The 12,638-nt window shown below is 28.2% G+C and overlaps 1 protein-coding gene across 2 annotated transcripts in view; it reads right to left on the reverse strand.

Moving 5' to 3' along the window:
- Nucleotides 1–12,380, reverse strand: part of LOC136078302 (uncharacterized) — a 26,643-nt gene extending 14,263 nt beyond the window's left edge. The window contains exon 1 of one of the 2 annotated variants that reach the window (XM_065793787.1): nucleotides 12,253–12,380. The gene's annotated coding sequence lies outside the window, so the exon portion shown is untranslated. Of the gene's footprint in view, nucleotides 1–12,052; nucleotides 12,198–12,252 lie in introns of those variants that run through there. The other variant, XM_065793788.1, reaches the window with a different exon arrangement.
- Nucleotides 12,381–12,638: the final 258 nt, after the last annotated feature.

Raw genomic sequence — 12,638 nt, forward strand, 5'->3', positions numbered from 1 at the left:
ATCGAGACTTGAATTTTCACCATTGCTGGATCATCAGGAAGAGTTCTTCATTATCAGATTTCACTCTTCCTGATGATCCAGCAATGGTAAAACTTCTAGTAGAAGATAAAAGTTAGATAAGCGTTTTTTATCCTGTGTGTGTGTGTGTGTGTGTGTGTGTGTGTGTGTGTGTGTGTGTGTGTGTGTGTGTGTGTTTATATGTAAGTATGTATGTATAAATATATTGAAAAATTTGTTCTTGAGTTTTCGTTTAAATGAGTTGCAGTTACCTTGTTCAATAAAAACTTAAAAAAACTTTTTTAAACTATTTTGTTCCACAAAAATGGTCCGTGAAAAGCAATGCAAAACTTACAATAACTTGTTTGAAAATATGGCCGCTAAATAAAATCATTATCGCGTAGAATGTATTAATTTTTATCTTTTGACAAACACAGATTATGAAAAGAAACAGAGGAAGAATAAATTTTACAAAAAACATAAAACATAGTACATTATAAACATTAAGTTGATATATATTTAGTGCAATCATTTTTCTTAACAGAGGTTTTGCATGGGTAAAACGATCTCTAAAATTTATGAAACGTTTATCGCTACGGCATTTTCTTTTTAAGGCGTGCAAGTTTGTAATTTCTTTTTGTTTATATATTTACTTCTTGAGTGAGAACTTTGTCTTAACATTATTTCTGTAATTAACTATTTAAGAATAAAATGTAGTTAAACATGGAGTACACGGAGAAATATTCGATTTAATGATTGTTACAGTGTTGATTTTTCTGAAAATTATTTATTTGGATGCTTTAGATATTTTCAGATACTTGCAGCTAAGTTGTTATTATGTTTTTTCTCTGATATGTTAATACTATAGGCGTTTTTCTATTGAAGTGATTACTGTGCTAAAGACATTGTATTGTGCTAATGCAATTACTATTATTTTATTTTTTAAATGTCTAATCTCACAACCAAACGACAAGTTTGTGCAATGAACATAAATTTAATTATTAAAATATTTGATCAATCAAATGAACTTATAAGAGCTGATAATGTAGAACTTCTAAACGAATTTATTACCTTATTAGACACTGCATCAGAAAAGTTTGACAAAATTAAAACACTTGATGATGAGATTTCTGTTCTAATTGAAGATGTTAATGAGTTACAACTTGATGATAACACTGCCACTCAGTTTATGCTAAATTTGAACGTGAGATTTTGAAAATTAATACTTTCTTAAAAATAGTTTGATTCAATAAATAATGATTACAGTTCTGTTGCTACATTTAAAACTAACAAGGTGATTAAAGTCCCTGAATTAAAGCTTGAGCCATTTGATGGTAAAACAGAAAATAGGCATTTTTTGAAAGCTTTGACTGTGCTATAAACAAAAACGATGAATTATCTAATATTCAAAAAATGACCTATTTACGACACTTGGTCCGAGGTCAAGCCTTATCTGCTATTACAGGCTTATCACTTTCCAAGAATTTCTCACAAATTCTATGTGATCAGTTGCGAAACAATATAAAGTTTGATGGCCAAAAGTAAGAAGTTGAGTTGCCATTTAAGTTAGATCATCCAGTGTTTGGTAATATATAGATTTTAATTATATATTAATAAATTATAGAATTTAAGCAAAAGTAGGTTTTTGGCATTTGAAAAAAAGTTAATGAAAGATTCAAATTTATTTACATCTTACAATAAAATTATTAAGGATCGATTAACAAAGGACATTATTGAACAAGTGTCCAATTTTGATAGCAATGTTGGTGATGTCCACTAATTACCGCATCAACGAATTATTCGTGATGATAAGCAGACATTAAGAATACGTATAGTCTTCAATGCAAGTTCATCTGTATCTGGTCCCTCATTGGATGATTTTTAAATACATTGTTAGCTGAAAAGCACCGTGACTTTGTGCGTTTTATGTGGCATGATGACTTGTTTGTTTTAAATAACACTAATTACATTCAGCTCTGTTAAGTACATATCGTTTATGGAGAGTTTTATTTCGTGTAACATCTTTGTCCTTTTTACTATCTGCAACACTTCTAACTCATTCAATAAATTATATAGATAAAGACCCTGAGTTTGTCAAAATATTGATTCAATCACTTCATGTAGATGATTTAAATACAAGTAGTGATTCTGTTTCTGAAAGTCTTATTTTTAATCGGAAATCCAAATTATGTTTAAAGGAAGGTGGTTTTAATCTTTTGAGTCAAATTCAAAAGAGTTATGCAATTTAATTCAAGAAGACAACTTTGCTTCGTGCAATATTTCAAAAGTTTTAAGTTTAAAATGGAATAAATCAGAAGATTGTTTTATTTTTTCGTTTCAAGACCTTCTTTCTACTGTTAAAACTAAACCAACAAAAATAGGCATTCTAAAATTTATTGCAAGTTTCTCAGACCCGTTTGGACTTTTAAATCCTGTTATTGTGAGATGTAAAATATTGTTTTAATCTATTTGTAAACTAAAACTTGGTTGGAATGCTATAAAAGATGGTGATATTCTGAATGAGTGGGATCAAATTGTTCGTAATTTAATTTCTGTGCCCCTTGTGTGTGTGCCAAGGTGGCATGTGAAAATGTTTGATAAACCAGATCATCAGATCATATCAAATTTGAATTATATGGATTTAGTGATGCACGTCTAAAAGCGTATGGTTGTTGCATTTATTTAAGATGTTGCAGTGATAATAATTACAGCGCTTGTTTGGTCACTTCTAAATCTAGAGTTTCTCCTTTAAGTAAAAATACAATTCCAAGGCTGGAATTAAAAGCTATGTTATTACTAGCTAATTTAATGTCAGTTGTTTCCAAAGAATTATCTTTTGTATACAATATTACTCAAATAAAATTATTTTCTGATTCCATAACCTGCCTGAATTGGGTTAAAAATGAAAACAAAACCTATGAATTCTTTATTCAAAAGCGTTTAGAAAAAATTCGTTTTTATACAAGGCTAAGTTTTGGGATTATATTGAAAGTGAAGGAAACCCAGCAGATATCATATCGCGTGGTTGTAAATTTAGTAATTTACAAAATTATGAACTTTGGTTCAAAGGAGCTAAGTTTTTTTAAGATAATTTTGTTTCCTGGCCATGCTTTGATATCAAAAAATAGTTTCAAGATTGATGACATCAGTTGATTTTCCTTTAAATTTAGAATTTATGCATATTGAGAGATTTAAAAGTTGTAAACATCTCCTGAGAGTACTTCATTTGTTTTACGATTTGTCCGTATAGTTAAAAAAGAAAAAGGTGTGGGAGATTTTTTTTCTACTCCTAATGCTATTGAACTAGACTTTGCTGAAACTCTTTGAATTACATATATTCAAATGAACAATAATTTACTAAAATTATACAATCAACTTAAGAAAGATATAGGTTTTTCCATTGAAGGTGGCGTTGTACGTTGTTTAGGTCGACTTGGTTATGCCCCGATTCCATACAATTCAAGGCATCCTATTTTTACCTTAAAAAAAGTTTGTTTACTGAATTATTAATTTTGCATTACCACTCAATAGCTAAACATATTGGAGTAAAGGAAACATTAACTCAATGGCGTTCAAAATTTTGGATTCCGATAGCTCAAAGTACTATTAGGAAGTTTATCAAAAAGTGCTATGTATGTTGATGATATGATAGCAAACTTTATAAATATCCTATTTTACCACCTTTACCTCTGTCAAGGTTAAATGATGGATATGCTTTTAATTATGCTGGAGTAGATTTTATGATCTTGTTCCTAATTATTCTGCACAGTCATGTATTCGTTGTCAACGTCGTTTTATTGGGCGTTATGGTTTACCCTTTGATATAGTCAGTGATAATGGTACAAATTTTTCTGCAGATGAAACCCAAGCCTTTATATCTTTAAAGCGTATCCGTTGGCGCTTCAACGTGGCTGCCGTGCCATGGTGGGGTGGGTTCTTTGAGAGAATGGTTAGGACAACAAAATGAACTCTGAAAAGTATTTGTAAGGTAATGAATATGATACACGAACTTTTTATTAGATTGAAAAATGGTGTTTCGGAGTTTTTTGAAAAACCAAAATTAACCGTTTGGTTTTTTTTTTAGTTTTCGCCGGTTTTAAACAATGCAATCCAGAACATTTTTGATCAACTTTAAATACCTGGGAGGCTTTTCGTCAATGGGGACATAAATTGTTTTAAATAACTTCAATTTCAAGTAATTAAAGGAAGTTTTCATGAGTATTTAAAAACTCCAACAACGGGCAATAAAAATCGCTTCAAACAAGTGGTCAACTTAAAGAACTTTTAAACCTTTATTTAAAGAAAATAATTCTGACTAAACAACAGGTCCGTAGGAACCGGGGGAAAGGGTGGCAGCGAGGGCATTTGCTCCCTTCCTCTCCCCTCAATAATATTTAAATAAATAATTTTGAAAAAGTTGAGTATAAAAATGACTTAAAAAAAGTCCTAAAAATTATTGAGGGGACCCTTAATCCAGCGCTAAGTCCCCCCCTCACTCGAATATCAATTTTGTTCTTACCGGCTTGAACCAGAATATCATTTCGTTACTATAGATACATGGCGTAGATTCAAAAATTAAAAAAAAACAACAGAGAAGCTGGTTATAAAAGCATTTTTTAATTTGGGTCTAATTTGTAGTCGTTATTAAAATCTAAAAACAAAACTGAGCTACCAAATTTTAGCCAACCAGGTGTTTATAAAGTTGGATGCAGTTGTACCAAAATCATATATAGCTAAATAAAGGTAGGTTTAAAAATTTTAACAAAAATATCAAAACGTAAGAAATCTATTCAAGATTGTAAATGCATTCCTTTACAGTGGGCACCAAACGTAAAAAGAAAACATTTAAACGTCTTTTGAACACTTTGAACGTCTTTTGAATGTTTTTGACGTCTAAGGATTCAAAGAACGTCATTTTAGGTCTTGTCCTGAGTTGGGAGTATTTAATCATTAAAAAACTGTACCAAGGAGAAATAAACCTAGATAATATAAAATTGGTAGCTTTATGATAAAGCCATTGGCTTTACCATAAGTTATAAAACAAGGTAAAACAAAATAGAACAAGACAAAATAAAAGTAGTGACTGTAAGCCACTATTTTTATAATGTTTCGTTTAATATTATAAGATTTATCCATAAATCATCAATTATTTTATATTAGAAATCCACTTATTTTATATAAGAAACTTAACGTAATCAAATCTTTCTGATATAAATCTAAAAGACGGCTAATATGTTTTAGAAACTAATGAAGATAATATAAAGAAATTTATAAGGATAAGCTTACATGCTATACCAGTTGTTTTAACTTAGTTAAACTAATGAAGAGTTTATTGCAATCTGAAAATTGATGCTACTGTGGCGTTAATTCCTTTATCTTTTTAACAATTTTGGTAAAAAATTATTTATTAAAAATTAGCGTTATTACCTGAATATCCATAGTGATAGTATTTAAAAATTAATAGCGATAAACTTAAAAATTAACAGTTAAATACTTTGACTCTGAAACATCTGAATAACTTTTTTGTCTTGACCATCCATATAGTCCAAAATAAAAAATATATAAGTAAATTATATTAGTATTAAATTTTTTCCTTAAAAAGAAGTAACTTATTAAAAAAATTACATCAGGGTTTATCAAGGACATTGAACTTGTTATTTATTTCACAACGGGAGTTTACAAAATTGAATAATTTGTAAATATTTTTAGCACTTAGTAATTATCAATAATCAAATATTGGCATTAACTTTATATTTAACAGTACCCTGGTATTAACGGTTGTGATCAGGCAAGACAATTACAAATGGAAAATATTTTAATATTTTAAAAGAATTTTTTTTAGACCATCTAACAGAGGTACACTCCAGCCAAAAAGTCCTATAGGACTTTTAGGATTTTGAAACAAAAAAAAAAAGACAAAATTTTAATAACACTAAACACTTTTTAAATTATGTGTTTTAATTTAATGGGGTTTATATCTGAAATTTTTTTTGTTTAAATTCTTATATGATCCTATAGGACTTTTTAACTTGGGCAAAGTTGTGTATCAATTTGAAACATGACTTCTTGATTATTATTTACAATTGGTATACCACAGCAAATAAATACTTTTATGATTAATTTATGCAACTTGATTAAAATAAATGTCATTTTTATAAAAGAAAGGTAATAAAGTTACAAATTGAGACATTTAAAAGGATGAAAATGTAATTGAGTGGCATCCTATAATTAATTAAACAAAGAAGGGCTGAATTTTAGCCCTATTTAAAGCAACATACAGAAAATAATAAAGCTCACATGTAAAAAAATTGTTTCTCTGTCTAAAAAGTATTTTTTCTCTACATTTTTATGACAAGAAACGTACCTTTTTTTAAATATTTTCTGTTTGTACTCTGAAAGCCTAATTAATATTCTTATAATTGATTTATAATAAGTGGAAGTTTACACTGTGATTTGAGAAGTAAGGTAAATGTTAGAAATTTTTGCTTTTTTGCTGAAATATTTCCCTTCTAAAAATGAAAAACGGCTGTGGGCCGTCAGACGATAAAAAAAAATCCGCCAAAATTAAAATAGTTTACGTTTGCAAAAGTCATTCAAAGTCAGAACATTTTATATCAGATATTCGTTAATTTGAAATAGTTAATAACTCATGATTATTTTCAAAAAAAAAAGTTTGTCCTTTTGTTGTAGGAAAAAAAAATTATTTTGCGTTTTTAATGTTTACGTTTTTACTCTTTTTTTTTCAAGGTACCTAGAGTATATTATGTTTAATACAATTTATTTAATTTTTTTAGTAAAACTGTTGTTTTATTTATTGTACGATTTTAAAAATACATCAATTCATTAAATGCTGTAGTTAGTTTACCTAAGCATAGTTGATTTACGTAAACACCTTGAAATTTACTTTTTTTTTTTAAAGCTTAAAAAAGTGTAACAACATTCTTTATAAATTTATTGTTAAAAAGATAGGTCATTATCTTTTTCAAGAAATGAAAATTTTGGCTTGAATTTTTTTATTAAAAAAATTTAAAATTAAAGGACAAATTAAGTTAAGGTTTTTTAATCATCTTAAAGACAAATTAATTTAATGTTTTTTTTTAAAGTAAATATAAACCAATCATTTATTCCAGGAAAAGAAATAAACTACCTTCCTAACGAAATATGAAAGACGTACATAAAATTTATTTAACTAAAAAGTTAGGCCATTTGAAATTAATATACCTTTATATTTCAGTATTTTTACTAAAGTATCTATTTTGTATTTTTTTTTTTTAAAAAAAAAACATATTTCTCATAAAAAAAAAAGCCCTTTTCCTAGTCCTACCAAGCCCCCACTCTCCACATTGACGTGTCGAAAATTTTTCTATTTGAAAGAAGAGGGGGAGGGAAAAAAGGACAAAGGGAATGTCGATACTAAGAGTAGTATTTTTTTGAGAAAATACAAATGAAAAATTATGGATTTGTTCTTAACATCGCTAGTTACATTTTGAACCGCATTCCGCTGACCTAGGCCAGCAAAACTCTTAACAATAATCTAACGAAATCCAATTTAAAAATCGTCAGCTTAACTTATTTCGTCTTTATGTTTTTTTATTGTTCTCATTATGAATACTGAAATCTTATTACAAATTTATTTATCTTCATTAAATGGAGAAAATTCAATACGAAAAATACTATTACAATCATTGGAGAGGCATCCGTAAAAGCGGTCGTTTTTTTATAACAAAAAGATACAAATTTTGAAGATAGAAAATCGAAAAAACTATAGCTAAGAAAAAATAATAAAAATAGAGAAAGTAAAGAAAAGAAATAAAAACAAAAAAATTAAAAAAATCAAAGTAGTCGTTTACTTAATATATTGATAGTATGCATTAATATTTGATAAATAAACTTGAAAGTTATTTTCAGCATTTATGGAATTGATCGATAACTTTTCGTTTATTTGTTATATTACATGACTTAAGAACAGCACTATCATCAGATAATAGCGTCAAAATATTTTATAAAAAATATCTAATTATAAAAGGAAAAAAAAACGTCAGCGTCATTTTTATAACTGCGAAAAACACATCGTCGTTTCTAAAGTTTGCTAAAAATATATTTGCCGTTATCTTAATTCATACCCATGAGATAACCTAGCCCTGTTTGATGGCGTTTCTAAAACTTTTTTTATTTCTAAAGCTTCATTTACTTATCTTTATTTATTTATTGTGAGTCAAAGCTATAAATTGTGTTTTGTACCAGCTTTTCAACTCTGTTTTTCTGATCCTGGGAAGCTTAACAAGTATAAATAAAATAATATTCATATTGAATTTCAGTATTTTTATCTTTTTGTATTGTTTCAATTCGGTTTTAGCAAATATATAGAATATTACGTTTTACAAAAAACTGTACTTTGTCAGTACAGTTTTTGTAAAACGTAATAATCTTGCAATATCAGTTTAAAAAAAAACTGCCATTCTGATATATAGTTTAGTACAGTTTAAGTAAAACTCCAGTATTGTGGAAATTTTTGGTGCAGTTGCAATACACAACCGTGCCAAATTATTCAAGTTTTGAAAGTGTAACTTTTATGTATCTTTACCGTTAATTTAGCCTTATATGTAATAAATTTTCAATAATGTGGTTTAATTATCTTATAAAGGGATTTAAAAAAAAAAACCTTCGGTCTGTGTTTTTTCGCCACAAAAATTTTTATTTTATGTTTTGGCAAAGTTTAAAAGTTTCTATCGTTCAATTTTTTTTCGCCTTGTTATAAATTAAAGACGTGATCATTTAATCGAAATATGCTGTGGTCAGCAAAATATCATTTATACGTCGTAATAGTTTAGAATGACCTTAACAACTCCACTCTGTGTGTTTGAGGGAGAAGGAGAGATGGGGGGGGGGTGGGGGGTTCGCGGTAAATTTTTGTACATCAACTTATTTGAATATCAAATGGATATATCGCTGAACTTTATTTAAATAAAAATTTCATAAAAACAATCTTTTACAATTTACTGTTATAAACGTTCTTTTTTTATATATATAAGAAATCAAGCGAACGGGCAAGTAAAAGAAAGTTTCTGATTTTATGAGTTCTACTTTTCCAAAATAGTTTTAAAAGTTTTGAAGGTTTCAGATTATCAAAGGCGAGAAAAGGTTATAAACATAAAATGAAAAGTTTAAAAATTTTTATTCGCAACAGAATGGAATTCCGTTCTATTATGCGTACAAATTAAATACTCATTTTAAAGTGTGTTCTCGAATGTAGAATATGTTTTATACTTTGCGTTACGTTGACACGATATGGAATTATGCTGATATAACATTCACAATTATTGTTGCTATGGTAGTAACATACTTTAGCGAAAAATCTCGATTATTTTTATTTTTAATGATTTGTTTTAAATTTTGTAACAATTAATTGTAAAATATGCTTTTATTATCGGATCGTTGTTGTTTAAGTAATTTTGAGAATTCTTGCTATAATTAAATTTTTGTTTTAATATCGCTCATTGAACAGTGTAGAATCTATATCAAAAATATAAAATTTATATTAAAATGGGTAAGAAATTAGATATAAGTGCTGCTAAAAAGAATGAGACAAAGTTGCTTTTAGAAAATACCACAATTCGGAATGATGAAATTGCTCAAAAGCTCAAAATTTCGCCTCAAACTGTTGGAAGAATAAAACTGACATTAAATAGAGGCCAAAATATAGTAATAGAGGCCAAAATATAGCAACAGGAAGAACTGCAGATGTATTACCAAAACTACGAAGAGAAATGATCGGATGCTTTTACAGTTGTGTCGAAAAGATCGGAAAAAGTCGTCTGTTGAGTTAACGCAAGAATGGAATGCCATGACAGAAATTACAGTCAACCCAAGAACAGTTAGAGGACGCCTTTTTAATAATGGATATAAAGCTTACAAACCAATGAAAAAACCCAAGTTAACTACAGTAATAAAAGACAAGAGATATGGTTGGGCTCTTGGTCACGCGCATTGGACAATAAAGGAATGGTCTAAGGTTAGCATTACAAAGTTACAAATTTGCACACATATACAACTGTGAATAACTAAAACAACAACCTAAATAAATTATTTAAGTTAGTTAAATTAGATGCATCGTATTCCTTTGTTTGCAATAGCTTTAGATTGATTTATTTACGTTTATTTTGCTGCAATATATTTTCAATATCGTCACTAGAAGTTATCTGCTCGCTACAGTAGCCTTTTATTTGTAAAGGTTTGTTTTTCTGATGAGTCAATGCTGGAAGCTATGGTTGAACGAAGACCATTTGTTCAAAGAAAAAGAGAGGAGACAAATCTTCCGGAATGTTTTCAAGAAATAGTCAAACATCCTCAAAAGATAATGTTTTGGAGCGTGAAAACGGTAAAAGGGCCTGGACGATTATACTTTGTGGAAAAAATGATGAGACAAGCGCAATACAAAGCCGTTCTAAAGACTTGTTTAATACCCCAAATGAATGCATGGTTTCCTAATGGGAATGCAATATTTATGCAAGATGGGGCTCCATGTCATACTGCCAAATCCGTAATGAAATTTTTAAAAGACAATAAAATTTCCATATTGCAGTGGCCTGGTAACCGTCCTGACCTAAATCCCATTGAAGGGCAATGGAATGAACTCAAAAGAGAGATCATGCAAACAGCTTCAACCAATACGAGAGACTTAAAAGAAAAATTGATTCAAAACATGGCACCTCTATAAACGTAGCAGTCGCTTTTGCTCCGAATTTATTCAGTCAATGCCGCGTCGTATTTCAGCAGTCATAAAACATAAAGGCGTACATACCAAGTATTAAGTGGTTATATCAGTCCATTTTATTTATGCACTTCGGACAATTCTTTCATGGTTTTTACTTATTCAAGTCAATTTTTGCATTTTTATGTTCAATTTTTGTTTTTATTGTTGAATTGCAATAAAATTGTTATAAAATACTATAAATTGCATTAAATTCCTAATTCGATATTCAGTACTGTAGTACTAGTAGTAAACAAATTTCTTGTATAAAAAAGCACGTATAACAAATATAATATCAACATTGACTATCCATGTTTGAACCGACTAGGTATCAAAACACTCAATTCTAAAGTTAGGGTCGTCCCAAATGGAGTGTCTAATTCCCCTAGGAAATGAATTAATCGACAAAGTTGGACATCCCAACCCCCCACTCACTCTTTTAAGATTTCTTTTCGGATGACCCTGCCTATGGTGAATATTTTTTTTTTACTAAAACCATCTATTCTTTCTTTGATTTCTTTTTAATAACTAAACAGCTTTTAAAAAATGACTAAAACTTTATTAACTTTGTTTGAGAATTACAAAAATTATTATTATAAATAATATATGTAACAACCTGTTACATAGAAAGTTAAAAGTCAAAGCATAAATTTCTAAGTCCGAGATTGCAGGCTCCAAAACATGATCAAACTTATTTCACAGTAGATAATCAGTGATGCAGTTTATAATCCCAAACGTTTTAAAGATAACTGAAAAATAACACCATTTTTAGTAAGCATAAGAGTTTTGTTTTTCCTTTAATAGCAAAGTGCGTAAAAACTTTTATATCAAAACGGATTTAATTACACAAAGTTTAGATAATAAAATCAGTCTGGATATAAAAGTTTGTATTTTACTTATTTTTAAAAGAAAAACAAAACTCTGATAAAAATAGAATTTTTTATGCGTTAAAGTTCTATACGCATAAAAAATTATATTTTTTAACTTTAGAAAATTCGATTTATCCTTAAGATACTTGTAGAAGTTTGTACCTTATTTTATATTATTCGATATAAAAAAAGAAATTTCATTTCTTCATCCTAATCCACTTCATCGCCTATCTTCACACACATTGGGTATCTCCTTTATCTATTAATTTCGATAGCTTTTACGTATTGAATAGTCGAATACTTATTACTAATACGATAATTAAAAGCTCTTTATAAAAACAAACTTTTTATTTTAAATATATTTTTATGTAAAGATTTATAAAAAATATTTAGAGTGTTAAAAATACTATTTAAATTATTTTAAAGATATTCTTACATGTATTTTCTACTTGTGTTTAACACAAGTCACTTTAAGCAAAATTTTAAACATGTTATACATAAATCCACTTTAAATTTACAATCAAACATGTTTTAAATAAATCCACTTTAAGCAAAGTTAAATATTAATTTAAAAAAAGCGGATATAAAATGCTAAAACAATTTCGACTAGATACTCGCAAATTTAGTTTCTCTTACCGCGTTGTTAACATTTGCAATCAGTTGCCTTTCGATTTAGCTAATTCAGATAATATCAAAATATTTAAGAGTAAAATTAACAAAATCAATTTTGAAAATATATGTCGGCGTTGACTGCATGTCTTATTGTTTAGTTGTATAAAAACTATTTATTAAATATTGTACGCTGATAAATAATTTATCTATTTTGGGGCATGCTGTTAGCGTCCATCGATATGAAACTGGGTGTCCTTTTGAACATGTATTATTTATTCTAAAAAATACAGTCTAATCTAATCTAAAAGTTTTCAAACATGTAATAAATAAATTAAATAAATCCACTTTAAGCTAAATTTAAAACAGCTTTTAAAGAAATCTACTTGAGACGAATTTTCAAACACATTTTA

The sequence above is a fragment of the Hydra vulgaris genome, chromosome 03, assembly GCF_038396675.1.
Source record: "Hydra vulgaris chromosome 03, alternate assembly HydraT2T_AEP".
In the NCBI taxonomy this organism is placed as follows: domain Eukaryota; kingdom Metazoa; phylum Cnidaria; class Hydrozoa; order Anthoathecata; family Hydridae; genus Hydra; species Hydra vulgaris.